The sequence below is a fragment of the Miscanthus floridulus genome, chromosome 2, assembly GCF_019320115.1.
Source record: "Miscanthus floridulus cultivar M001 chromosome 2, ASM1932011v1, whole genome shotgun sequence".
Lineage (NCBI taxonomy): Eukaryota > Viridiplantae > Streptophyta > Magnoliopsida > Poales > Poaceae > Miscanthus > Miscanthus floridulus.
This window is the reverse complement of record NC_089581.1, coordinates 16,710,118-16,736,959: the sequence shown is the minus strand read 5'-3', so window position 1 is coordinate 16,736,959 and position 26,842 is coordinate 16,710,118. Positions and strand designations below refer to the sequence as shown.

General features: G+C 42.9%; 1 pseudogene; it reads right to left on the bottom strand.

Annotated features, from left to right (window-relative positions):
• Window positions 1–1,504: 1,504 nt before the first annotated feature.
• On the bottom strand, window positions 1,505–26,463 carry LOC136536148 (uncharacterized; annotated as a pseudogene).
• Between the last annotated feature and the right edge of the window lie 379 nt (window positions 26,464–26,842).

Here is a 26,842-nt window from a genome sequence, read left to right as displayed (position 1 = left end):
GGCAGCGATGGGGGAGAATCCCGATGCCCAGAGGAAGAGAAAGTGGCCTCGTTGCACTCAGTAGTCTTCATGACTTGCTAGTTCTATGGTTTATTCATGAACAATGTTGTCTAATCTTGGACTTTGCATTATGTTGTCATGTAATGCACTTTAAGTATGGACGTACCTAGGGTATGTTCTGCGTTATTTAGTTTGTCATCATGTACTTCAAATGTTGTTATGTTGATTAATGTGCTCTATTATTGGACATTTCATAGTGTTGTTGGTTTTATTATTTATTGTCATAATATTGAGTTTAATATTACATAGGTAGTGAAACGAGCTCACGTAGTGCAAATAAAACGTAACGAAGTAGTGGATTACCTAATTCAACACACACAACACATGAAATGACATATGATAACATGTACCAAACTAGGGTACAGAGGTCCTAGACTAAACCTAACATGCCTTAGGTAATTGAAGCAAACAACATGCACATGAAATGTCATGTGAGAACATGTGCCAAACAAGGGTACATATTTCCTTGGACTAACCCTAACATGCCTTAGGTGATTAAACTAAAAAACAAACACATGGATGTGGCCCGTTAAAAAGATTGGTTTGTCCTAGTAGTGTGGCCACATAGCAAATTGTGTTGCACCTTCGCCACAGTATCTTCCCATTGTTGGTGGTGGTGGCGGAGGGGGGTGGCAGAGGACCCTTGTTCATGTGATTAGGGCAGGTGCAATATGGATTATTGCAGAGTGCCTCCTGTGAACTGGCACCATTGTTGTTGTCATCCTGTTCGTCGTCCTTATAACCATAGCTAACTTCCCTTTCTAGATCGAATATATGGTCCTGCAGGTAGTAGATGTACTCCGCATGCGAATAAATAGGTCGAGGATCGACCCACCTAGTGAACCCACAGTTTTCTTCGGCCAAGGAAGACTGCAATAAGTATGTCATGTAAGTTGTATAGAAGTATAGAAGAGGAACATATTGAAGAAACAAATAGTAATAGAAATTACCCATGCTCATGGGCTTTTGAAAAAACGATGACCTCCATCTATTCCCTCAGTGAACATCTGCACTAGGCAGTCCTCGCCATGCATGCATTTTGGCCACTGTTCTTTCCATTCATCGTATCCTCTTAGTGGTGTCTCTTTGATGAAATCACTTTTGCTCTCAACTGGAAACCTCTCATAAAGAGCTCTCTCAAAGAAATTGGGATGAAGAGAACCCTCCCACATAATGATAGTTTCCTTCCCCTTTCCTCTCCCTCTGGACGACCCTCTAGACATTGGTACTGCAACGAAAGAAAATACTGAGGAGTGCTCTTCTTCCTTGTTGTGTGTGTGAATGAGAGGGAGTGAGGGGTTATTTATAGGTTGAGAGGAGGAATGGAGGTCTCTCAATGTGCCATGTCAGCGATCCATGTGCCTCTTCACCTCAGCCCTTGGATCAAACAATCATAAGATGGATGGTGGAGATGGGGTGGAGTTGTGCTTCCTTGCATGCCTTCCTATCTTGAGCAAACCTCCATTCCTCTGTACAATTCTTTCGGAATACACATGATGTCATCATACTCCTCATCCTTGTAACTGAAAAGTCTATTTTCATTGTCTGAAAGCCTAGATTCGTCCATTGTTACTGAAAAGCCTAGATTTATCTGCAAAGCGTTTGTACGATACGATTGGACTATACATGTTCTAATGAATTTACATTTAATCTGTGTACTACATTTGTTCCTTTTTAGCAGTGTAGTATAATTAATGATTCACGGGAAAAAAATCGTAAGAGTTTCCCTTGTTTCAGTAACATCCACAGTTATAAACAGAGACATCATTATATAATCTAAACATTTAATCTTCCAAAGAGCACAATACAACCACATCGAACATCACAATCAACATAACATGTACTGCATAGTCTAAATAGTCCACAATGTCCATACAGTCCTAAATAGTTACCAAAAAGTAACTACATACTTCCCAAATCGTCCTCGGTGGTTCTCCTCGTAGTACGGCTCCAACAGGTGGAACGGCTCCATCCTACAAAATATAATGAGAAAGTACAGATTTGTTTTATATGAACAAATAAATAACTTTTTGGTACTAGTAAACATGCATGTGAAACATTAGTTTTTTTCACCTGACTAAGTGGCCAATGGCATGTACGTGAATTATGCCCAAGTCTACCACATTTGTCACATTGGTTCTGCTCGGGGTCAGTAAGAAAGCGGGTTGCTCTCCCTCGCCTTGTTCTACTAGAAACCTGGTCCATGACCATCTTGTGCCTCGTCCTCTTCTAGGTTCCACGCTTGTCCCAATGTGTACCTAGATCCGCAATATATTTTGACCTAGTGTAAGGTGGCCACTGACCCTCATCTAGGAAAGGCTCGAAATAGGGAGACCAAGTCTGTACAAGGCTGACAACACTAAACTCCCACGATATCTGGGTCTCATAGGCAAAGTTGCGATGCTAAGATGCTACAACATAATGAGAACAAGGAAAGTGATACTGCCTAGTTTTCCCACATCCACATGAGAAATTATTAAGTACCACAATATAACTCCTTGATGGCCGGACCTCACCATCGGACGTTGTACCACCCCTTTCTGTGACCTGGTACTTACTGGTGCTGTGGTCAAAGCAATCGATGTCATGTGTGGCAGTCCTTTCCTTTGCCTTGTCAAGATGCTTCTTAGGTTTAGGTGCCCATTTCTGATTATTACTCTGTAGTGCCATTGCTTGAGCGTGTCTCTCGTTAAACCATGCAACTAGCCTATAAAAGATGAATGATACAATGGCATTGACGAGCATGGCACGTATACCCTTGAGTACACTATTAAATGACTCCGCCATATTGCTAGTCTGAAACTCATACCTGAAAGGTCCTAATGGCTAGAGGATGGGTGAATAGCCTATTAAAAAAATCTACAACAACACTTAACAAACCGGTTAGACAATTATGAGGTGAAGCAAGTGTTGTGCTAGCCTACTAAAATAGCAAGCCACCTACCACAATTCTACTTTATATAGTTTCTATCCACACAATAGCTATGACACTACACTAAGTTAGTGTGCTCTCAAAAGCTAACTAAAGAGCCACACTAACCAAACTAACAAGCTCTCACAACTAGCTACACTAAAGAGCTTGACAACTAGTTTGCGGTACTGTAAAGAGAGTGAGCAAGATGTTTATACCGCCGTGTCGAGGAAGGATCCAAACAATCACAAGAATGAATACCAATGAAGACCAATCACCTCAGAATCAAATAATGAACACAACGATTTTTTATCGAGGTTTACTTGCTTGCCGGCAAGCTACTCCTCGTTGTGGCGATTCACTCACTTGGAGGTTCATGCGCTAATTGGCATCACACGCCAAACCCTCAATAGGGTGCCGCACAACCAACACAAGATGAGGATCACACAAGCCATGAGCAATTCACTAGAGTACCTTTTGGCTCTCCGCTGGGGAAATGTCAAGAACCCCTCACAATCACCACGATCAGAGCCAGAGACAATCACCACCCTCCGCTCAACGATCCTCACTGCTCCAAGGTGTCTAGGTGGCAGCAACCACCAAGAGTAACAAGCACATTCCATAGCGAAACACGAACACCAAGTGCCTCTAGATGCAAACACTCAAGCAATGCACTTGGATTCTCTCCCAATCTCACAAAGATGATGAATCAATGATGGAGATAAGTGGGAGGGCTTTGGCTAAGCTCACAAGGTTGCTATGTCAATACAAATGGCCAAGAGAGTGAGCTAGAGCCGGCCTTGGGGCTCAAATAGAAGTTTCCACGAAATAGAGCTGTTGTACCCCTTTACTGGGCACAACACGGGGTGACTGGACGCTCTGGTTAGATTGACCGGATGCTGGACCTTAGCATCCGATCGTGTGATGCACGCCACGTGTCTCCTCTCTTTAAATACTGAGCGCCCGATCTCAACGGTCAAGTGATGACCGGACGCACTGCTGCGAAGTGACCGAACGCTGGACCTCAGCTTCTGGTTGTTTCTAGTAAGCATCCAGAAATGATTTTTCACGACCGAACGCGTCCGGTCATGCTTGACCGGACTCTCCCAATGTCGGGTCACTCGGCGTCTCCTCTGTGTACTACCACATAAGTGGGACCGGACGCAACCCTCCAGCGTCCGATCAGAGACCGACGTTGTGCGCCCTCAGCTACCACTGATCGGACGCGCCGGTCCAGCCGAGACCAGCGTCCGATCACTTACAGTGACCTCCGTCTTTTCTATCTATGGCGCCGGTGGCACCATATAACACATGTGCATTTAGGACACTCCACCGGTGAAGTTTCTTACCCTTGCTCAAATGTGTCAACCACCAAGTGTATCACTTGTGCACATATGTTAGCATATTTTCACAAACATTTTCAAGGGTGTTAGTGATGAGGACATGACACCCATGCATACGACCATGTTTGGCGCATGGTATGGAGGGGTAGGAGACCAGCAAGGGTGTCTAAGTCAAGAAGGAGGCCCGAGGCTAATTCAGTTCGAGTCCCCGAGGTGGAGGCCCAAAACAACTCAAGTTCAAGCCCGTCTTGGAGTCCAGGAGCAGCACGTACTAAAAATGATGCCCAGGTCGCATACGGTGTCCGTTTTGGGCGTTCTTTATATGGATAGAAAGATAATTTCATGAAGCTTACAATGGAACCAGTCCCACCTTAAAATTAAATAGGAGTCAACAGTAATCATCAAAACAAGTGGACGTCCAACATCCAATAGAATGATTTTGAGTCTGCCTCAGCCTTCAGGACCAGTCTGCCTTAAACTAGTCACCCAGGACGCATTCAGACTCTGTTTTTGACGATCCACATATAGTTGGAAAGCTAATTTGATAAGGAAGCTAATCCAAGTAGTCTCACGTCAAAAGCCCTTCAGAATCAACAGAAATCGTCGAAACAAGTCAGCGTCCAGAATCTGCCAGGGTGCTGCGACACCTTCTTTTGGTCCGTTGGACCGTGTATCGTGTTTGGGCCCATTAGGGGGCGCGTCTAGGGTAGGCGACGACCCTAAGACCTTTATAATCATACGCTGCTGTCATCATTAGGTTTTGGGTTTTGCTTAGATTATTCTGTCAAGAACAGTTTCGCCGTTCATCGGTTTGTGAGACCCCAACTTCGTGAGATTAATCATTCATCTACAATTTGGTTGTGTTCTTTCGTGTTCTTGCTTGTGTTCTTCGTTGTGCAGGTAGGGATTAGCCTTCTTGGTGAGGTCAACCTAGTCTGTGACTTGGTTGATAACCAGAGGAGTTGTGGTGCTAAGATTGCAGGGTTCGATCTTTTGATCTGAAGCTGGATCGGTGTGTCATTCTCCGCTACAATGATAGTTACCTCTACCTGACGGAAGATCGGGATCTCCGTCTCCATTACGTGGTAATCAGAGCTTTAGGTATTACCATCAGGTTTATCATTACCCTAGTTTTTTTTGTCTTTGTCCTATAAATCCAGAAAATTGCCCCACAAAAATATTTGTGTTCATCGTTGTTTTTTTCTCATATCCCATCACCCGTTGTGCTATTGCAATATTTTTAACTTCGTTTGCTTTATTGAACCATTGTCCCTCGTAGGTCATCATGTTGCTGTGTTTAATCGAGTCGTTGGTCTTGTTTGAGTCTATTCGAGCACCTAAAGTTGGCCGCCAGTGGTCAGTTCCTATATCCCTCCCCGATTGGTATTTTTCACTAGGTCGTTTTTCCTTGTCTAGAGCAAAGTAGCTTCACGGTGAAGGGAAGGAAGGAAAGGCATGTTTCAGTTTATATGAGTAAAATATTCCATCTTTGATTGGTCGTGCGGGAGACAAACAAGAAATAAATCCAATCTTTAGTCCGCTTGTTTCCTGCACTATACACCATATTTTTCTACTCAAGCATCTTGTGCTTTGTGTCTAGCTTGCGACAACAAAACTTGAGAGGGTAGTGCCAATCTGCTGTTGCTTTTTGTCCTTTTTTTCTCTGTGCCATGGTTCCTAGTGCTAATCATCTATCTTATCAGCTCATATATTGCGGCACTTTCTGATTGAAAAAATAATAATAATAGCAAAAGGCAAAGTGCAAAAAAAAGAGAGCCACACAAAAAAAATCAGAGAAGAACAAAAGGCAGAAGGTGCAAAAAAAAAGACGCATCAAGAAAAAAAAATCAGAAGTGCTTGCATCCTTTTGAGTCCTTGTGCTGAGTTGTATTGTATTGCTTGCTTGAACTAGGTCCACGACGAGTTTAGGCCAGCGACATAGACTAGCTTGGGACTACTTTTCAACCTTGCAATTTCTGAATTAAATTATTGCTATTCCTTGCTACCATATTTTAAGCCTCCTAAGCTCCACATATATACTTCAGATCAGTACAGAAAAAGGTCCTTGCAATCTCAGTGCCACTACCTCATAGGTATCACGAACCAGCCATCGATTGTACCGCCCACTGCTTGCGTTGGTAAGAACTTTGTAAGAGCTTGGTAAGACACTTCCACTTGCTGTGAAAAGTGACACCACAACCTAAGTAGTTGATAGGGATAATACTTTTGTGTTGTCTTTTGCTATCTTCTAACAATAACAGGTTGTTCGTATCCACCGACTTATGATGATATAGGTGTTGATGAGTACATGGAGTGGGAAATTGCCATCGATAACATATTTTCTACTCGCTTTATGTGTCCAAGGAGGAAGGTAAATAATGCAACTAGTGTTTTGCGATAGTCTGCTTTATCTTGGTGGGAGTCTTTAGATCCTTCTGATAAACCTCAAACTTAGAATGATATGAAACTCTTTATGCGAGAAACCTTTGTTAATCCACCTCCTGTTTTGACTTAATATGCTAAGGTGCACCATTTAGAGGAACAGTCTATTGTTATTCCTCTTGCTATGACTAACCTTCTGCAGGATAATGTCCATAAGCGAGAGGATGACATGGAAGAAAATGAGGAGCTCACAACCTCATATGCAAATTCAGAACCATCACTTCACAATGCACCTATTACTCTTGCTGAGAACACATGTAATGCCCATGGTGCTACACTCACGGAAGGTGAGAATTGTTTTAATGTACTAAATTTTTCCACAAACCAGGCTATCATAGAGCAATTATTAGTGGAACCCTCTCTTAATTTATCTCTGTCCCATGATAATTTGCTTGAAGTTCCTAGTGATAAAGATGAATTGGTTGATGATGCTTCAGTTTCACATGTTTTAGAACCAGTCACTTGTGCTAAAAATAAACATGTTATTCATATTGCTACTAAAACTGATGAGTTCAAATAGTTGTCTTCTTTACATATTTTGGGTTACATTGAATTTGATGTTTTGTGTAACCTAGATTGTTTGGAGGAGAGCCTTTTTAAATATGCTGATTTGCCTTGGTTTTCTAAACACACATATCATGTTATTGGTAGATATAACAACAAGGGACAATATATGATACATCAAGTATATATTCGTAATAATATGAATTCTCCTTTTGTTGTATAAGATTATGATCGTTTAGAGGGCAGCTATAATAATACAAACATTTTCTCATGTTCCTCAAAGAAACAAGTTCACTTCCAAGAAGGGGAGCATTGTTGGTTGCTACCTATGTCTGCTCGACCATCTATTCCTGCATTGTCTTTGGTTTGTTCTAATCTTTTGTAGGATAGCGTTGACATACATCGTGTGCATTCGGATCATGGAGTCTACATGCTTGCTGAAATTTTTATGCGAGATGACATGCTAGAAACTTGGAAACATGGTCACGTTCTTTCTCACAATTATTTTAGTTTTCTTTGTCCTCGCAACCCCGTTCTTCTTTATGTTGTGCAGGATCAGTTTCAAGCACAATCGACGCCGAGGATGGCTTTTCGTCAAGAAAGGGAGGATGATGAGGACATGACACCCATGCATACGACTATGTTTGGCACATGGTATGGAGGGGTAGGAGGCCAGCAAGGGTGTCCAAGTCAAGAAGGAGGCCCGAGGCTAATTCGGTTCGAGTCCCTGAGGTGGAGGCCCAAAACAACTCAAGTTCGAGCCCGTCTCGGAGTCCAGGAGCAGCACGTACTAAAAATAAAACAAGTGGACGTCCAACAGAATTATTTTGAGTCTACCTCGGCCTTCAGGACCAGTCTACCTTAAACTGGTCACCCAGGACGCATTCGGACTCCATTTTCGACGATCCACATATGGTTGGAAAGCTAATTTGATAAGGAAGCTAATCCAAGTGGTCTCATGTCAAAATACCTTCAGAATCAATAGGAATTGTCGAAACAAGCCAGCATCCAGAATCTGCCAGGGTGCTGCGACACCTTGTTTTGGTCCGTTGGACCGTGTATCATGTTTGGGCCCATTAGGGGGCGCGTCCAGGGTAGGCGATGACCCTAAGACCTTTATAATCATACGCCGCCACCGTCATTAGGTTTTGGGTTTTGCTTATATTATTCTGTCAAGAACAGTTTTGCTGTTCATCGGTTTGTGAGACCCCAACTTCGTGAGATTAATCATTCATCTGCAATTTGGTTGTGTTCTTTCTTGTTCTTGCTTGTGTTCTTCATTGCGTAGGTAGGGATTAGCCTTCTTGATGAGGTCAACCTAGTTCATGACTTAGTTGATAACCAGAGGAGCTGTGGTGTTAAGATTATGGGGTTCGATCTTTCGATCTGAAGCCGGATCGGTGTGTCATTCTCCGCCACAATGATAGTTACCTCTACCTAACGGAAGATCGGGATCCCCGTCTCCATTAGTTAGCACTCCACTAGATCCTAAATGTATATGCAATGAGTTAGAGCATCTAGTGGCACTTTGATAACCGTATTTCGATACGAGTTTCACCCCTTTTAATAGTACGACTATCGAACCTAAATATGATTACACTCTCTAAGTGTCTTGATCACCAAAACAAAATAGCTCCTACCATTTATACCTTTGCCTTGGGTCTTTTATTTTTCTCTTTCTTCTTTTCAAGTCCAAGCACTTGATCATCACCATGGCATCACCATTATCATGGCATGATCTTCATTTGCTTCACCACTTGGAATGTGCTACCTATCTCATGATCACTTGATAAACTAGGTTAGCACTTAGGGTTTCATTAATTTACCAAAACCAAACTAGAGTTTTCAGTACCTCCATCCACCATCGTCGTAGGCTCTTGTCTATTTCTTAGGTTCTCTCATCAATCCTCTCAACCACTGCCTACCTTCTGCGTTTGTTGCTGTTTTTAGCTGCTCCAACTTCTCCTCTAAGAACAACACCTCAAGCATGCAAGCAACCCCCTCAAATAGAGGAAAGCTGTAACACCCCAGGTGTTTGCCACCAGTTAAGCAATGGGTTTGAGCTCAAACATGGCATGTTAAGTGGTGATGGAGATGTTAGGTCAAACATATGAAAATGAGCCACCACTTAAACTTGGACCATTCACCATTGCTTACATGCTGCCCTTTTCTAAAAAGTATGCTTGGGAAATGTTGGATGTACTTGTTTCATGTGTCTCGCATCAATATCCCTCTATATTGATCCATGGAAAAGTTTCATGAAGTTTGGAATCAAGAAGTCACATGAAATGACAAGTTATGTCCTTGCTTGAATTATTTTATAAAGTGAATGGAATTCTCGATCGTCAACCAAATCTTGCAACCATGCCCAAATGACTCTAGATGAACTCTACAACAAAAGTCATGAAAGGTTCATGTTGAGCAAATGCCAAGAAAATGCTTCAATGGACCACGAAGGATAATTTAAGCTTTATCGTGATCCTACTTTGGTCTAAGTAGAACTATAGCTTCTGCACCTGTTTTAAAGTTGGACATTAAATAAAAGTTGAAGCTCATGTTATGTAGAAGAAACTTTGTTTTTGGAGTATACCATGGATCGGCTCAGAACTAAGTCTAGTAGTGGCTCAAAGTTGGAACCTGCTGCTGATTTCAGCACTTAGAAATATTCTAAGTCTAGAAATTCATCGCCATCGGCATTGACGTCTCGCGTTCTCCAAATTTTGTTAAGCAACTCAATTTGGTCCAAAGATAAAAGTTGGAGTGTACATGATGGCGAAGAGCATGTATAAAGATGGCACTCATTGGACCTTGTCTTGACCATTGATTTTTGGAGTTTGTTAATCGCCGTCAATGCATTGACAATGCCACTTTGGAGATTAAATTACCCACTGTTATGTTGCTCAAATGACTAGAGTGCCTTAATGAAAAATGTAGAGCAGGCTGAGGTGAATAAACTTCATTTTTGGCCCAAGGTCTGATTCGGCCTGGAAGTGGCCCAAATCGGCTCCCCACCATGTCAACTCCGGCGCTCGCCACGTGCTCGACAGTTTGTCTTCGTGGACGCCATGCACCAAGGCACGCTCCCACCATTGCCGCGTGGCTGCAGCTGGCCGACGCCGGGCCCTCAATGCCACATGCTGGCATGCGTTTATAGAGACACCGCGCTACCTAGTTCAGTCACTCACACTCACTCACTCCCTCTCTAGCTCTCGCTCTCGCGTCCGCCGTGGAACCGCCGAGCACCGCAGCTCGCCGCCGCCGGAGCGCCTGTCGTGGCTGCCGCATGAACGCGTGGCCGCGCTACCTCAAGCTATCGGAGAGCAAGCCATGGGCACCAGCAGGTGCGCGCGGGCCCCCTAGCACTGCACCGCCACTTCACCGCCGCTGGAAGGCCGTCACCGTCGGGCTGCCCATTTCTTCGATGTCGGTGCTGCCTGCTCCCATGGTCAGGCCGCCACGGGTAGACCTCGGCCGCGCCGTGCGGTCCCACGGGTGCGCGTGGTTCCCGTGATTCTCGCTGCCCTTCTCCACCGGCACCGGTGATGTCCCTGCCGGCCGAAGCCGCGAGTCCGGCCATCCTCTGCTCTGGTTTCCGACCAAGGACCACGCGCATGAATTTGATGTTCTCCAGGGGGTTAAGTGAAGAAGTTGTGACTCACGTGAATAGTGCTCATGAGGACCTTTTCGTTGGAGTTTAATTTGTGTTTACTGAAGGGACCACGATGCAAGATTTAAATTTCCTTTCTCTGATTTTTTTTGCAGATTTGAATGCTCCACTTTGAAAATTCATACAAAAATCGTAAAATAGAAAAATGAGGACTTTTTGGAATCCTTGTGAAATTGTCTATGCAGTAGATCTATAATGTGGCATGTTTTAGTTTAAATATTTTGTTGTAAAAATAGATCTATGCAGCTAGGTTCTTGATACTTATCATGTCTTGTCTTTTTCATAACTACAGTTTTTATGCTCAAATAAATGTGAAATTTTTGTGGAGTGCTACTAAGGTGATTGTTGTTGTCTGGTAAAAATTTCAGGAGTTTAGGATTTATAGTTTAAGAGTTATAAAAATAACAAATGCCCTGTATTGCTTTGCTTCTACTCTGAACAGTTCTGCATGTTTAAATTAATTGGCTCAGTTAAGTTATGAATCATGACTTGGTGAAAATACATGAGTTATGGTACTTTTCTTAAGCTTTCCAAAAAATTGACTCATGTGATAAGGACCGTACCGTTGTTGGCGCTTCTGACAAGATTGAACGTATGCCTATCACTTAGCTAGCCAGATAACTCGTTCCGACCGTGAAGCTGAGTAGCTCAACTTAGGCCGGGCCCTGTTCTGTTGTGCGCTCCTTGCGGGGGTGATCAGACTGAGCCCAAGGGCAGGCTAGGCCTAAATGTCCTGGCATCTGGTGTCCCAGATTGTGCGACGCGGTACGGACCTACAAAATGTGTACCTGAGTTGTACCAGAGGTGACCTAAGGTGACCGTTGATCAGGTTTGCCTGGGTTTGTATTATGAATAAATTCCCAGCTGGTTGAAATCGATTTGAATCGTCGTCTCTCCCGGATAGTGAGAAACTTGGCTAGTCCTAACATCGTAGTAATTAGATTATGGAATGTGATGGTTCTGATAAACATGGAGTTATTATACCTGCTATGGTTACTATTGTATGCTCTAAAAAGATGTACCCCATGTTTGGCACATGATAGTTGCTAATCTAGAGATGGATAGTTATAATTAACTTGATGACATAATTATAATTGTATAATTGAGTTAATCGCTTTTTATGCAAATTATTGTCAAGCTACCTCCACTTATAAAGTCTTACATACTCCTTGGAGTCAATTTTATTTCTGGTTATGACGGGTAAGTCTAGCTGAGTACATTCAAGTACTCAGGGTTTATCCCACCATATTGCAGGTGAGGTTTTGGCCTGCTGAAGATGGTGGCTAACCACCGGTGGGCTTGGTGACTCTATGTTATATCTCATCTATATGCTTTTATCTGAGGACATCACTTATGCTAGCAACGTATTTGGAACTTATATTAATGTAATCATTTGAAAGTTACGTTGTTTTCACTAATCGGTTTTGAAATCCAAACTTGTACTATTATTTATGAACCTATTTGTAATATTATTTCCACTGCAACTCTGCGTATGTGATGTGTATTTGCTTAATCACGTGATCTTGGTTGTGATGTTGATTTACCGAGGTCCTACGTGACACTCGACGGACTACCAGGTTTATATAAGTGAGAGTATGCGCGTGTCAATGTGTTAAGTGGGGACAGCCGTACTTGATCTTGTATAAATTGGGTGGTTCTGTCACAGCTGGTATCAGAGTGAGATTAAGCATAATACTATCATGTACATAGTTTTAAAAACCAAGTTTTGGTTTTAAAAAGCCTATTTTAACTAAAACTTTAGCTACAGGCAAATTTGTCAAAACTTATTTGTAAAACTATGCTAGCGACATCCTCCTTTATGCCCAGTTAAGGACTATTAGGTGGCTATCTAAGTACTAACTTTGAGGGATATACTTTATTGCAATTTTTCTTTCGTCGTTCATACGGCGTGCTATTGTATGGATGCTATTCGCTTGAATGGTAATGTATGGATCAATTGCCTCTACACCCAGGTAAGTGTGAGTTGTGAGAGCATGACCGTCCAACTATCGGTCTAGGGGAGAGTTAGCTGTGGTTACTGGAATATTTACATGTTACACACAAGTATATATAAAGGTACTTAATTGTGGGTATATCTACCGGGTAGCTATGGATACCGAAGTATATATATCTGGGGATGTATATAGGGAAAGTATCTTAGTTTACCGCTTTCATTGTGTGCTTATTTATCTCTTATGAGAATGGGCTGCAATGAATTTGCCTACACGTATGCTAACCACGAATGCATAGATTGAATGTAGCTGACGACTAGCTATATATCGAGAGAGTATGTGTTATGCCATCGACGTAGAACGTGATTGCCACCTTAGGCTGGCAATTTTGTAAGGATGAATAGGACGAGCATGCATCATGATTGTGCTTGTGCATAAATATGCTTCCCTCACTTTGCTCTAATACTAAGTAACTTGTGATCCATGTGTGGTTACTATCTTCCCTATGTGAAGCTAGATTAAATGCCTTGTTCCATGCCGCTTGAATAGCTGTGTTTGAAGATAGTGTGTGATTAGCTTCGCCTTATATGTTTGCTTCCAAAGGAAATAAATGATAACAATACTTTACCACCATGTTTTGCATGAGATGTGTAGCAATGTTGTTGTAGGTGACTACTTGTTAGGTGCGAGCTTTGTGCTTAGTAATAGTCGCTTAAGCTAATTAGATTGAGTATTTCGAAATGCTTGCTTAAGACCATGATGTAGGTGTGGATGCTCATAATCTAGGTAGTGCTGTAGCTGTCACTCCTTTTGTCCTCGGAAAGCATATGAGTGTTGAAGAGCGCTATCCTAGAACAACGTCCAAGTTTTGGTAATCTCATGGTTGTCATTTTCAATTAAGTTCTCTCTTAGCAGCCTGAGCTTGTACACATGGTTGCTAGCCATTGAACGTTGTGCTATGAAGACCTTTATCCATGCCTTTGCTTGACCTTAGGCCCAAGTTTAGTTCCCTTGAATGCTTGCATGTGTCGTGGTTGTCCTACTCTTGTGTGGAAGGACCTTGCTTCGAAATCCTTGTCGGACTTCATTGCTCCTTCTCCTACAGATGATCTGGTGCAACGCTAATCGCTATCTACCCTGGCTTTGGAACCTTATCCTCGTAGATTCTGTCATTGCTTTATCAACTGAATCCCTAGTCAGTGCAATGGCTCTGTCCCTTGAATCTTGTTTGTTTTGTCTCCAACCCTTTCAAGTCTCTGAATATTTATCAGTCTTGATCTCATGTTGCTACTCGACAAGACCAAATCTCATGTTAATCTTTATCTAGTAATCACTTGGGTGGACACAAGACATATATGGAAATTAGCAAAAGTCGCCTGCTCAGTTGTCGTCGGCAATTAGACTATGTTCTCTTGCGCTGTGTTTTGATCTTCAGATCGCCTCCTTGTTGACTCCTAACCTTGTGACTACCATTATTTGCTATCCCTCCTTCTCATGGTGCTTGCTCCTATGCAACCCAAATTGTGCCACATGAGATTTCTTGTGGGTTGTATGTTCAGTAATGGTGCCACGATTAGCGATCTACGGTGCCATGACAAAACCAAGAGCCTCCTGTGGGCGCGCACACAAGGTTGTGCTGCTCGGCACGCGTTGGTATCGAGGTTTCTAGTCATGATCCATTGCAAAACTGCACCTATGTGTTATTTTCACATGAGCTCTTCCTTGGTTATCTCTCCTTATCATGTCAAGAGATCTATATGTTGAACTAGATGCAATAGGACTCCCTTTTGAAGTCGTCCAAAGGATAACCTTGAAGAACAGGTCACTAACCTAAACATTAACAGACTGCAAGAGATGGTAGACAAGTGACTTGACATGACTGTCCCTGTAATGATGTCGGTCATCTAGTGAGCAACTTATGTCATTCTCGTTGGATCAGAAAGGTGCACCACACTTAAGGTTGAACAAGTTATCAGTCGGATGATAAATGGACCAAGATATTATGTGCTATAATAGGTCACCTAGTATATATGAGTTCCTATCCAAGTTCTCAATCTTTAGGTGCATAAGGATCATGTAGATGAACCGACCTTCCTTGGTGTGACCCCTTTCTGCTGACTTCAATGGCGACCATCTGTATGCTTCGACCACAATTTTTATTATCAAGAGTGAAGATTTGGAACCTTTTTAGTGTTGAGGGACAACTGATTAGTTACCAGTAAAAAAGTTAGTCTTTAGTTAGGTAACGACTAGTTGGTAACTATGAAGACCAGATCTCACAAAACGATGTTGATCAAGGAAACAACAAACCTGGCCCTGCAATGCAAGTGCTACTTCTCCAAATGTGCTATCAAGTCAATTCCATCTTGGACAATCATGTATATAGTGCAAGATGTTGTATCAGCTAAGTAAAGAACTAGAGAAAGCATATCCCTAGTTTCGATCAGCATCATTGTGCCCCTAGGTACCACAAACGGATTTGTTCAAGGCTCTATTGGACGAGGTGCCAGAGAATATTCAGAAACGGTTCCTTATCTATATAGGGATGCCCTCCATGTAGAGTAATGCTTTGTGCCCTATGAAAATAGCCCACAAGTCCAATGTTTGTGCATCGTCGAGTTGGTGTCTAAATCAACGGTTGAGGTTGTTTCCTAAGAGGCATGTAAGGAAAACCCTAGCCTCCATCCTCAGCGAGAAAGCTACCACGGTTATAAAGGAAGAACGAGAAATCTGTCTAGATTTTGTGGCACTAAACCGGTTATCTTCAAGCCAGGCAATTAGTGACTCAAACTAAGTTGGATTGACCCCAAACTTGGTGATCTCATTCCTTGCTTAGGACCCTTCAATGTCTTAAGTTGGTTTGAGTATTGGTTGAGTGAAACATTGGATTTGAGAGATATCTTGTCGGCTCGGTTTGCTGTCATTTCAGAACAGAGCAGTTTTGGTAGATGAATGGTTTGGATGGTCAAACGGTGTCCGGTTGAGTTGAATTTTGGTGAGTAGTTAGAAGACCCATGGATCTACATGCCCACCAAAATTTGTGCATATTGGAGCATTAGTTTGTGAAATATGAATAGAAAACCAAAGGGTACAGAATCTGCAATTTTGCTGTGACTGCGATCATCCTTTGCATTAGAAGGTTGTGTTTGTAATTCATGCCAAGAAATTACAACTTGTAGGTGTATTGCTGTTAGACAACCCTCCATACCCTTGAGAACACTAATTGCACCCCTATGTGCCTTGCTTTTGCCCTCTTAGATCAACAATGCATGAGCAGTCAAGGTGTTCTAGAAGTCAAATTGTGCCCTTACGATTCAAAAGTAATTGGAAAAGTGTCAAACCACAGATTTTTGGATTTTTGGGTTTTGAGATATTGATTGGCCTAAGAATGGAAGCCTTGACGTCAAATATAGTTTAAGAAAGCTAGTTTCGCTACGATGCAAGTCAACCCAACTTGCTGTGCAACTGCACCCCGAAGGCAAATTGTACTCAACCTGCTTGGTAGTGAACTAGTCCCTAGTTTTGTGATTACATGCAACTTGTGTTGTCCTCCAAGCCTCGCTAACATCCTTCTGCGTCAATGGTTCTCTAATGCTGACATGCCTTTGGTACCTTATATGTGTTTTTACCCAAGAGGTTGCATCAGATTCAACCCAGATCACTATTGCAACTTGGATCCAAAGGCTCCCTAAGGAATGATCATCGAGAACGTTGAGCCGACAGAGTCAGCTATTACGTTTACCACTCACTCAGCAGACTCAGACCATACAATATTGTTATCAGAGAAAGAGAACTACACACATGGAACCATTACAACGAGTATCCTTTAGAAGATTATGATCTAGTGCAAAGTCCATATGGTATGTGCTGTATCCACTAGGGAAGTAGATGCCACAAGTATTTAGTCTACGTTTGTATCGCTCTTCGTACATCGAGGACGAAGTACGTAGGACATTGCTATCTTGGATTCCTCCCAAAGTAACAATACTTCATGAAGGCCAACAAAGGAAATTCTTCAGACAAAACTTACTACAAAGGACAAGTATCAGAAAGTGTCTTGACCAAATTAGCCTCTCTTATGCTTGAAGCTATGTAGCCTAAAGCTATCGCTGATATTGGAAACTGGTAGCATGTCTCTCTTCCACAAAAGTCTTTCGTCCTAAATCTTGGGACGTGATTCTTTTAAGGGGGGAGAGCTGTAACACCCTAGGTGTTTACCACCAGTTAAGCAATGGGTTTGAGCTCAAACATGGCATGTTAAGTGGTGATGGAGATGTTAGGTCAAACATATGAAAATGAGCCACCACTTAAACTTGGACCATTCACCATTGCTTACATGCTGCCCTTTTCTAAAAAAGTATGCTTGGGAAATGTTGGATGTACTTGTTTCATGTGTCTCGCATCAATATCCCTCTATATTGATCCATAGAAAAGTTTCATGGAGTTTGGAATCAAGAAGTCACATGAAATGACAAGTTATGTCCTTGCTTGAATTATTTTATAAAGTGAATGGAATTCTCGATCGTCAACCAAATCTTGCAACCATGCCCAAATGACTCTAGATGAACTCTACAACAAAAGTCATGAAAGGTTCATGTTGAGCAAATGCCAAGAAAATGCTTCAATGGACCACGAAGGATAATTTAAGCTTTATCATGATCCTACTTTAGTCTAAGTAGAACTATAGCTTCTGCACCTGTTTTAAAGTTGGACATTAAATAAAAGTTGAAGCTCATGTTATGTAGAAGAAACTTTGTTTTTGGAGTATACCATGGATCGGCTCAGAACTAAGTCTAGCAGTGGCTCAAAGTTGGAACCTGCTGCTGATTTCAGCACTTAGAAATATTCTAAGTCTAGAAATTTATCGCCATCGGCATTGACGTCTCGTGTTCTCCAAATTTTGTTAAGCAACTCAATTTGGTCCAAAGATAAAAGTTGGAGTGTACATGATGGCGAAGAGCATGTATAAAGATGGCACTCGTTGGACCTTGTCTTGACCATCGATTTTTGGAGTTTGTTAATCGCCGTCAACGCATTGACAATGCCACTTTGGAGATTAAATTACCCACTGTTATGTTGCTCAAATGACTAGAGTGCCTTAATGAAAAATGTAGAGCAGGCTGAGGTGAACAAACTTCATTTTTGGCCCAAGGTCTGATTCGGCCTGGAAGTGGCCCAAATCGGCTCCCCACCATGTCAACTCCGGCGCTCGCCACGTGCTCGACAGTTTGTCTTCGTGGACGCCATGCACCAGGGCGCGCTCCCACCATTGCCGCGTGGCCACAGTAGGTCGACGCCGGGCCCTCAACGCCATGCGCTGGCATGCGTTTACTGAGACACCGCGCTGCCCAGTTCAGTCACTCGCACTCACTCACTCCCTCTCCAGCTCTCGCTCTCGTGTCCGCCGCGGAACCGCCGAGCACCGCAGCTCGCCGCCGCCGGAGCGCCTATCGTGGCTGTCGCCTAAACGCATGGCCGCGCTGCCTCAAGCTATCGTAGAGCAAGCCGTGGGCACCAGCAGGTGCACGCGGGCCCCCTGGCACTGCACCACCACTTCACCGCCGCTGGAAGGCCGTCACCGCCGGGCTACTCGTTTCTTCGACGCCGGTGCCACCTGCTCCCATGGTCAGGCCACCACGGGCAGACCCCGGCCACACCGTGCGGTCCCACGGGTGCGCGTGGTTCCCATGATTCTCGCTGCCATTCTCCGCCGGCACCGGTGACGTCCCTGCCGGCCGAAGCCGCGAGTCCGGCCATCCTCTGCTCTGGTTTCCGACCAAGGACCACGCGCATGAATTTGATGTTCTCCAGGGGGTTAAGTGAAGAAGTTGTGACTCACGTGAATAGTGCTCATGAGGACCTTTTCGCTGGAGTTTAATTTATGTTTACTGAAGGGACCTCGATGCAAGATTTAAATTTCCTTTCTCTGATTTTTTTGCAGATTTGAATGCTCCACTTTGAAAATTCATTGTAATTCATACAAAAATCGTAAAATAGAAAAATGAGGACTTTTTGGAATCCTTGTGAAATTGGCTATGCAGTAGATCTATAATGTGGCATGTTTTAGTTTAAATATTTTGCTGTAAAAATAGATCTATGCAGCTAGGTTCTTGATACTTGCCATGTCTTGTCTTTTTCATAACTAAAGTTTTTATGCTCAAATAAATGTGAAATTTTTGTGGAGTGCTACTAAGGTGATTGTTGTTGTCTGGTAAAAATTTCAGGAGTTTAGGATTTATAGTTTAAGAGTTATAAAAATAACAAATGCCCTGTATTGCTTTGCTTCTACTCTGAACAGTTCTGCATGTTTGAATTAATTGGCCCAGTTAAGTTATGAATCATGACTTGGTGAAAATACATGAGTTGTGGTAATTTTCTTAAGCTTTCCAAAAAGTTAAATATCATGATTTTTGGCTAAGTAGATCTTGAGTTATACTTGCTTAAATCTCTGTGGCTGTTTCTGCCCAAAACCAGAAAGGGTTTCCTTGTTCTTATTGTGGGGCCTTCTTAGTAGTAGAATTAGCTTTAGGTGTTTATATAAAAGTTGTTTATAATTTGCTAAGCTTTTTAAAAAGTCTAGAACCACATTTATTGGACATGTATAACTCCATTTATATCTGTTTAAAGTGGCATGTCAGTTTCTGTCTATGTTTTGGATAGAGGTGCAATTATTGGATTAATTGACCCTTATAACTGTAGAATCATCTTCATATGAGAATAAGAAAGTTGTAGGTAACTTCCTAAGCTTTTCAAAAAGTTATGGTTCATGTTTGTTGGAGGTCTAGAACTCCAGTTATGCTTCTCTGAAGTTTCTATCAGTTTTCTGTACCACTGCTGTTGGGCTGCATTTGTAGTTTTGCTTGTGCAATCATTTTCATGGTGTAAATGATGTTTGCTATGGTTGTAGTGAATACAAAAGTTGTAGAAAATTTCATAATCTTGCTTGTGTTCAAATTGTAAGACCATAGGCCTGATAGTTTAGGAGTTACATGACTTTTAAGTCTTCTGTCAAGTTTTGATTGTATTCGGAGCAGATCTGAAAGATGCTAGTGTTTGATTTATTTAGGATTTGAATCACACTTAGATGATAATAAGGAAGTTGTATATAATTCATGTATCTATCTGCTGTTAAAATTTGGTATCATTTGTCCTAGTAGTTTGTGAGTTATGCCTGTTTAAAGTTGGGTGTCAGAAATGGCTGCTCTCTGTCAATTGTGGACCAGTTTCTGTAAATGAGTATATTTGACTTAGTTAACTTGAGAATCATGCTAATATGATTAAATATGAATTGTAGAAAATTTCATAAGCTTGCCATAATGTCTTATTGCATGGCTATTGGATTTGTATAACTCTAGTTATGATCCTAACATGAAGCTGTTGTTTCCAGTCCAGAAATAGACATATGCTAGTTGTGGTTGTTTACTCCATGTGTTGATAAGTGTGGCTTATGCCCTTGATGGTCAAGTTATGATACTTGTGACCTTGTTAAACTTGTGTCATGCTTGATATACTTGCTCTCTATGGTTAGTTGTGTGATGTTAGTTAAATAGCTATTGGTGTCTATGTTTTGCATAATCTTGTGTTGGTCTTGAATGCTTATGTGAGGCATCTTGTGTTACCATTCATCACATTCATACACATGCATCTTGCATCTTATTTAGGTACGCTAGATGAACCACGTGAAGGATGTGGTGTGGAGCCGAACTCGAAGATTGGGTTTGGTGGATCTATCCCGAAGATGGAAGGACTAAGCAAGTGCTAGGACCGAAGATGTCACCAAGTCGGTGCAAGCTAACTGAACTGACTTGTGTCGGATCCCAGGCAAGCCCCGGAGCATTCTAAGTCTTCCAGTATTTTACAAAATATTACTCAAGTTCTTATGATTGTTGCATTAGGTTATAAGAACTGAATGAAACCACTTGATGCATATAAATTTCTTGTCCAAATATATACACCGTTAACCCTGTGTAGGTCCAGGATCGAACATATGCTTAGCCATGCTTAGACCGGTAGAAGTCGGGTGATTTCCTATCACCTGCGAAAGATAGGTGGAAACCGAAGCACGGTTGGCTATATTTGCTATCGTGGAAAAGAACCATAGGGTAACAGTAAATCGAGGTCGGGCAGAGTCTATGTGTAGGTTGACACATGTGATTCCGTCTATGTCGATTAAGGACCGTACCGTTGTTGGCACTTCTAACAAGATTGAATGCATGCCTATCACTTAGCTGGCCGGATAACTCGTTCCGACTGCGAAGCTGAGTAGCTCAACTCAGGCCGGACCCCGTTCTGTTGTGCACTCCTTGCAGGGGGCGATCAGACTGAGCCTAAGGGCAGGCTAGGCCTGAACGTCCTGGCATCTGGTGTCCCAGATTGTGCAGTGTTGTACGGACCCGTGAAATGTGTATTGAGTTGTACCAAAGGTGACCTAAGGTGACCGTTGATTGGGTCTGCCTGGGTTTGTGTTAGGAATAAATTCCCAGCTGGTTGAAATCGATTCGAATCGCCGTCTCTCTCGGATAGTGAGAAACTTGGCTAGTCCCAACAACGTAGTAATTGGATTATGGAATGTGATGGTTCAGATAAACATGGAGTTATTATACCTGCTATGGTTACTATTGTATGCTCTAAAAAGATATACCACATGTTTGGCACAGGATAATTGCTAATCTAGAGATGGATAGTTATAATTAACTTGATGACAGAATTATAATTATATAATTGAGTTAATCGCTTTTTATGCAAATTATTGTCAAGCTACCTCCACTTATAAAGCCTTGCATACTTCTTGGAGTCAATTTTATTTCTGGTTATGATGGGTAAGTCTAGCTGAGTACATTCGAGTACTCAGGGTTTATCCCACCATGTTGCAGGTGAGGTTTTGGCCTGCTGAAGATGGTGGCTAACCACCAGTGGGCTCGATGACTCTATGTTATATCTCATCTATATGCTTTTATCTGAGGACGTCACTTATGCTAGCAACGTATTTGGAATTTATATTAATGTAATCATTTGAAAGTTACGTTGTTTTCACTAATCGGTTTTGAAATCCAAACTTGTACTATTATTTATGAACCTATTTGTAGTATTATTTCCGCTGCAACTCTATGTATGTGATGTGTATTTGCTTAATCACGTGATCTTGGTTGTGATGTTGATTTATCAAGGTCCTGCGTGACACTCGGCGGACTACCGGGTTTATATAAGTGAGAGTATGTGCGTGTCAACGTGTTAAGTGGGGACAGCCGTACTTGATCTTTTATAAATTAGGCGGTTCTGTCACAAAAGTTGTCCTTCGTACCATCCTTCTGAAGTAAATTCTCAGCAAGGTGTCGAGTGCACCAACGGTGGTGCAAAGGTGCATACCCCAGAATCTACTCCTGTATGACACTGAGTATGCCTTGGTGTCTATCAGATATGACACCAACCTCCTTATGAGGGCCAACGACATGTATCCTAACAAGCCGCAAGAACCATTCCTAGCTATCTTTGTTCTCCCTCTCCACCAAAGCGAAAGCCAAAGGAACCAATGTGTTGTCTGCGTCACACAAAATGGCTACAAAAAGTGTGCCCATGTACTTGCTAAACAAAAAAGTACCATCAATGGATACCACTGGACGACAGTGCCTAAAGGCCTCGATGCACTAGGGAAAGCACCAGAATGCACGAAAGAATATCTACCTCCCGTCCTTCCATTCATTCGGCTTCGGGATATACACGTAATGCATGCCTGGATTTGCTGCTTTCATTGCATTGAACATTGCAGGCAACTGCTCGTACCCATCCTCCTAGTCCCCATATATATCATCTTCCAGGCCCGTTGCTTTGTCCTCCATGCTTTCCCATACTTTATATCATACTTAAATATCTCCTTAGTCATCTCCATAATTGTCCTGACTTTTAAGTTGGGCTGACCCTTCAAAGTTGTGTATAACTTTCTAGCAATGAGGGTAGAGGTTGAAAGGTCCTTGTTTGGTTTTGGTAATTGAATGACAACTTAGATGGACTAATTGTGTTTATGTGAGATACACAGGTGATTAGTCCATAGGTACATGTGTGTGAGCAACATATGCCATAAAGGTAAAAATGGCTTGGAGATGTTGCAAAGCTCACACATGTGATGATGAAGGAGCTTAAATGCACATGAGACATGACATTGAGTCATGTGATCAAGGTGGAGAAGATCAAGACAAGACTTGGCTTGATGGACCGGTTGCAAGCGTGAAGGGCAAGTCGAAGGCTTTGGAGTGATGGACCGCGTGGCGGTGAAGCTTGAGCAAGACTTGGCGCCGATGGACGATGGCAACGGTGAAGAGCAAGTAGAGTCAAGATCGATGAACCAATATGATCATGTGATGATATGAAGTGGATCATATCATTGTTGATCATGTTGGTGCATGTGTTGCATCGACATTGAAGCAGATGGAATGGAATGCACAAGGCAAAGGTATAACCTAGGGCATTTCATTTCACCGGTCATAGGTGTGTAGAGAAGTTTATGACTGGGTTTAGGATAGATGGCCGTACTATCAAGAGAGGCAAACTTGTTTGCATATCGGTCATCTAGTGCCACTCGAGTGATCTAACTTTGCATTGTTGCTAGGATCGAGTGGCGTGGCAAGTTGAGTGACTAACATCCTTTGGGAAATGATTGTGAAAATGCTAACACACATACACATGGTGGTGTACACTTGGTGGTGTTGGCACATTTACAAAGGAGGTGGTGTTTGTAGGTGGTGTTGGCACATTTACACTTAGTGGATTCGGCGCTTTCGGGAAAATGGAATGTCTATTTTCTATTGTGCCGGATGCAAATTCTTGTGGTTAGCACACTTGGAGCAAGGGTGAAGAAGTTAGAAGTGAAAACGAGTTGGTCGTGAAGATGCCAGCGTCGGTCAACTGACCGAACGCTGGATCTAAATGCACCGGACGCTAGAAGGCTGCGTCCGGTCAGGCTGACGTACGGTGATGCAGTAGCTGGAGAGTGACCGGACGCTGGCTGCGTCCGATCGCGTTCGACCGGATGCGTCTGGTCATGCTCGGGAGCTTACTAGAAACGACTGGACGCTGGGGGTTCAACGTCCGGTCAGTTGAGTGCTGCTGCGTCCGGTCAAGTTAGTGACCGTTGGAACTGGGACACGTGGCCGTCTACGGGCGACCGGACGCTGAGGTCCAGCGTCCGGTCAACACGACCGGAGCGTCCGGTCGGCCCGACCGTTGCCTAGTGAAGGGGTAACGGCTAGTTTAGCCCTTGGGGCTATAAATAGAAGTGGCCTTCGGCCATGGCTGGTGTGGAGCACCTCAAGGGACTTAGTGTCCATGCTTGTGAGTGCTTAGGAGCCCTCTATCACACATATACTTAATAGTGATCATTCGATTGTGTGAGTGAGCGATTCTAGTGCGATTGCATCGTGAGGTTGCATCGAGTGGCACTAGGTGATCGAGTTGCAAGCCGGTGGTGCTTGTTACTCTTGGAGGTTGCCACCTCCTAGACGGCTTGGTAGTGGTCTCCGTCGAAGCGCGCAAGAAGCTTGTGCGGCGCTCCGGAGAAGTGCTTGTGAGGGGCATTGTGCTCGCCCCGCGGGAGCCGCGAAGAGCAACTCTAGTAAAGCGTGTCATTGAGCTACCCTCACTCAAGGGATAGGTTCTTGCGGTGCCCGACGTGCGGGCTTAGCGGGTGATGCTAATTAGCCGCCGAACCACCAAGTGAGCGGTCGACACAACGGGGACTAGCGTGTTGGCAAACACGTGAACCTCGGGAGAAAAATCATCGTGTCAACCTTGTTCTTCCCGTTGGTTTGCATCCCCATTACACAAGCTTGCCATTACTTTTATACATATTAAGCTTGTGTAGTTGCTCTTGTAATTAGATAGCTTGTGTAGCTTGCTAATTACCTTCTTGCTTGTGTAGCATAGAAGTAGCTCCCTTGCGTGGCTAATTTGGTTTTAGTAACCTTGTTAGTCACATTGCTTAGTTTGTGTAACTAAGTATTTGCGCTCTCTAATTAGGCATTGGTTGCCTTGTTATTGAGCATTGCTAGTGAGCTTAGTTAGCTTTGTGCTTTTGCTTACTAGCATGTGTAGGAGCTCCCTTGTTGCTTAAAATACTAGTGGCATAGGTTTGTGTGACCTTGCTCCTAGAATTGTTTAGGAGAGCTCTAGCTAGCCCGGCACCTTTGTTGCATAATTGTTATCTTTGCGAGGTGCTAGTGAACATATATAGTGGGGTATAGTCTTGGCTAGACCGATAGTTTTAATTCCGCATTTGTATCGGTTAGCCGACGCGATTAAGTTTTAGAAAAGACTATTCACCCCCCTCTAGTCGCCATCTCGACCCTTCAGAGGTCAATTGTCTATGCTTCTGTTTTAGATCTGTCTGGGCACAAGTGTGTGGATCTACAATTTTGGTGATCTTGAATTTTTCTATGGCCTTCTGTTTGTGAGCACAGACCCTCCAATTGCAATATGACATCTCGCACACCACCGTGTAACGACGCTCCACATAGGAGTGCCTCACCTTGAATGGTCTCTTACGTCTCATAGAATATTCCTGTAGCCACCTTCTTAAGGTGGGCAAGCCCTTGAAGACCATGTCCTTCTGAATTTCCACATTGCCATCGGCCTCAGGAGCCTCTAGCAGCTCGTCGTCTCTTTCTTCTCCATAAGCATGTTGAGAATGACTAAAGTCGCTGAATTCATGAACTAGTGGATTATGATCAGGACACAAGCGTCTTATGAGCTCAATTTTTTGTTCGCTCAAAGCTGCAACTGGGCGGTCATCATCAGAATCAACGGCCCTTGCTGGGCCATAAGGCTCCTCATCATCCGTAATATCAACATCTACACTGTTAGAGGCCATAAACCCTAGGTCCACGTTGGTTGATGGAGGAATAGGAGCACAACCATCATTATCAGGATTGTCTCCTGCATTTAAAGCACAAATATGGATAGCATTGAGACAAAGGAATGGAATGAACAAAGAATAAGGAAAGCAAAAGTGTTACTAAATCACTTACTAGGATGATTCTAGGTCAAAGGGATTTCCTGAGGGGCACCAACAACATCATCAGTCCCACATTCTGCACGGACACCAGGACATACACCAACCTCATTCGGGGCGGATTGAGCATCGGGCACCACAACCACATCTTCTACATCCACCTCACGGTTGGGTAACAGAGGCTCAGAGGGTGTCGGATTCTCTGGTGCTGGCGACAACCCATGAGGGGGTGAATACCCATGAGGGGTGGGATCATTGGACAACTTCCGTATAACCAAACCCAAATATTGAAACTCATTCTTTATGACAGTTTTGACATATTTGTCCCATCGAGCCTCTGATGCAATTGGGACCAACCGTCTCAAAATTGTCCCTGACATGTCATGGTGAAGTACCCCCTCAACTAAGATGGCATCTTCATTTGAATTGCATTTAAGCTCATCACGAGCCCTACCAAACAACTCAGAAAACAATGACTGATCATCGAATATCACTAGCACCCTTTCCATTCCAACAAAACTAACATTCTCAAACTCATATTCCTCCACACTTCCTCCATGATACAGGATGACTACGTTGTCCATCTAGTTGGTATGCCCAACACCAAAGTTATTACGGGTTTAACTAATATGGGTATAACTAAATTACATACATATAAAAGTTTCCTACTCTCTACCTATATAAATAAGTATCTAATTTAAACCACCTATCTATCTAACTACATCTACTACAAGTACTACCTATATAACTAAATTACCTAACTATCTAACTATCTATCTAAATTAGCTAAATAAATATCTACCTAAATTAGCTAACTAAATTACATCACTAAATAACTAAAAAAGCTTTACCAAACTACAAAACTATATAAAATAAATAACTACATTATCTAAACTAACTCAATTAAAAAAACTAAAGAAAAAAAAATACCTGAGATGGCTCCCAGAGGGAGGGGGTGGCGTC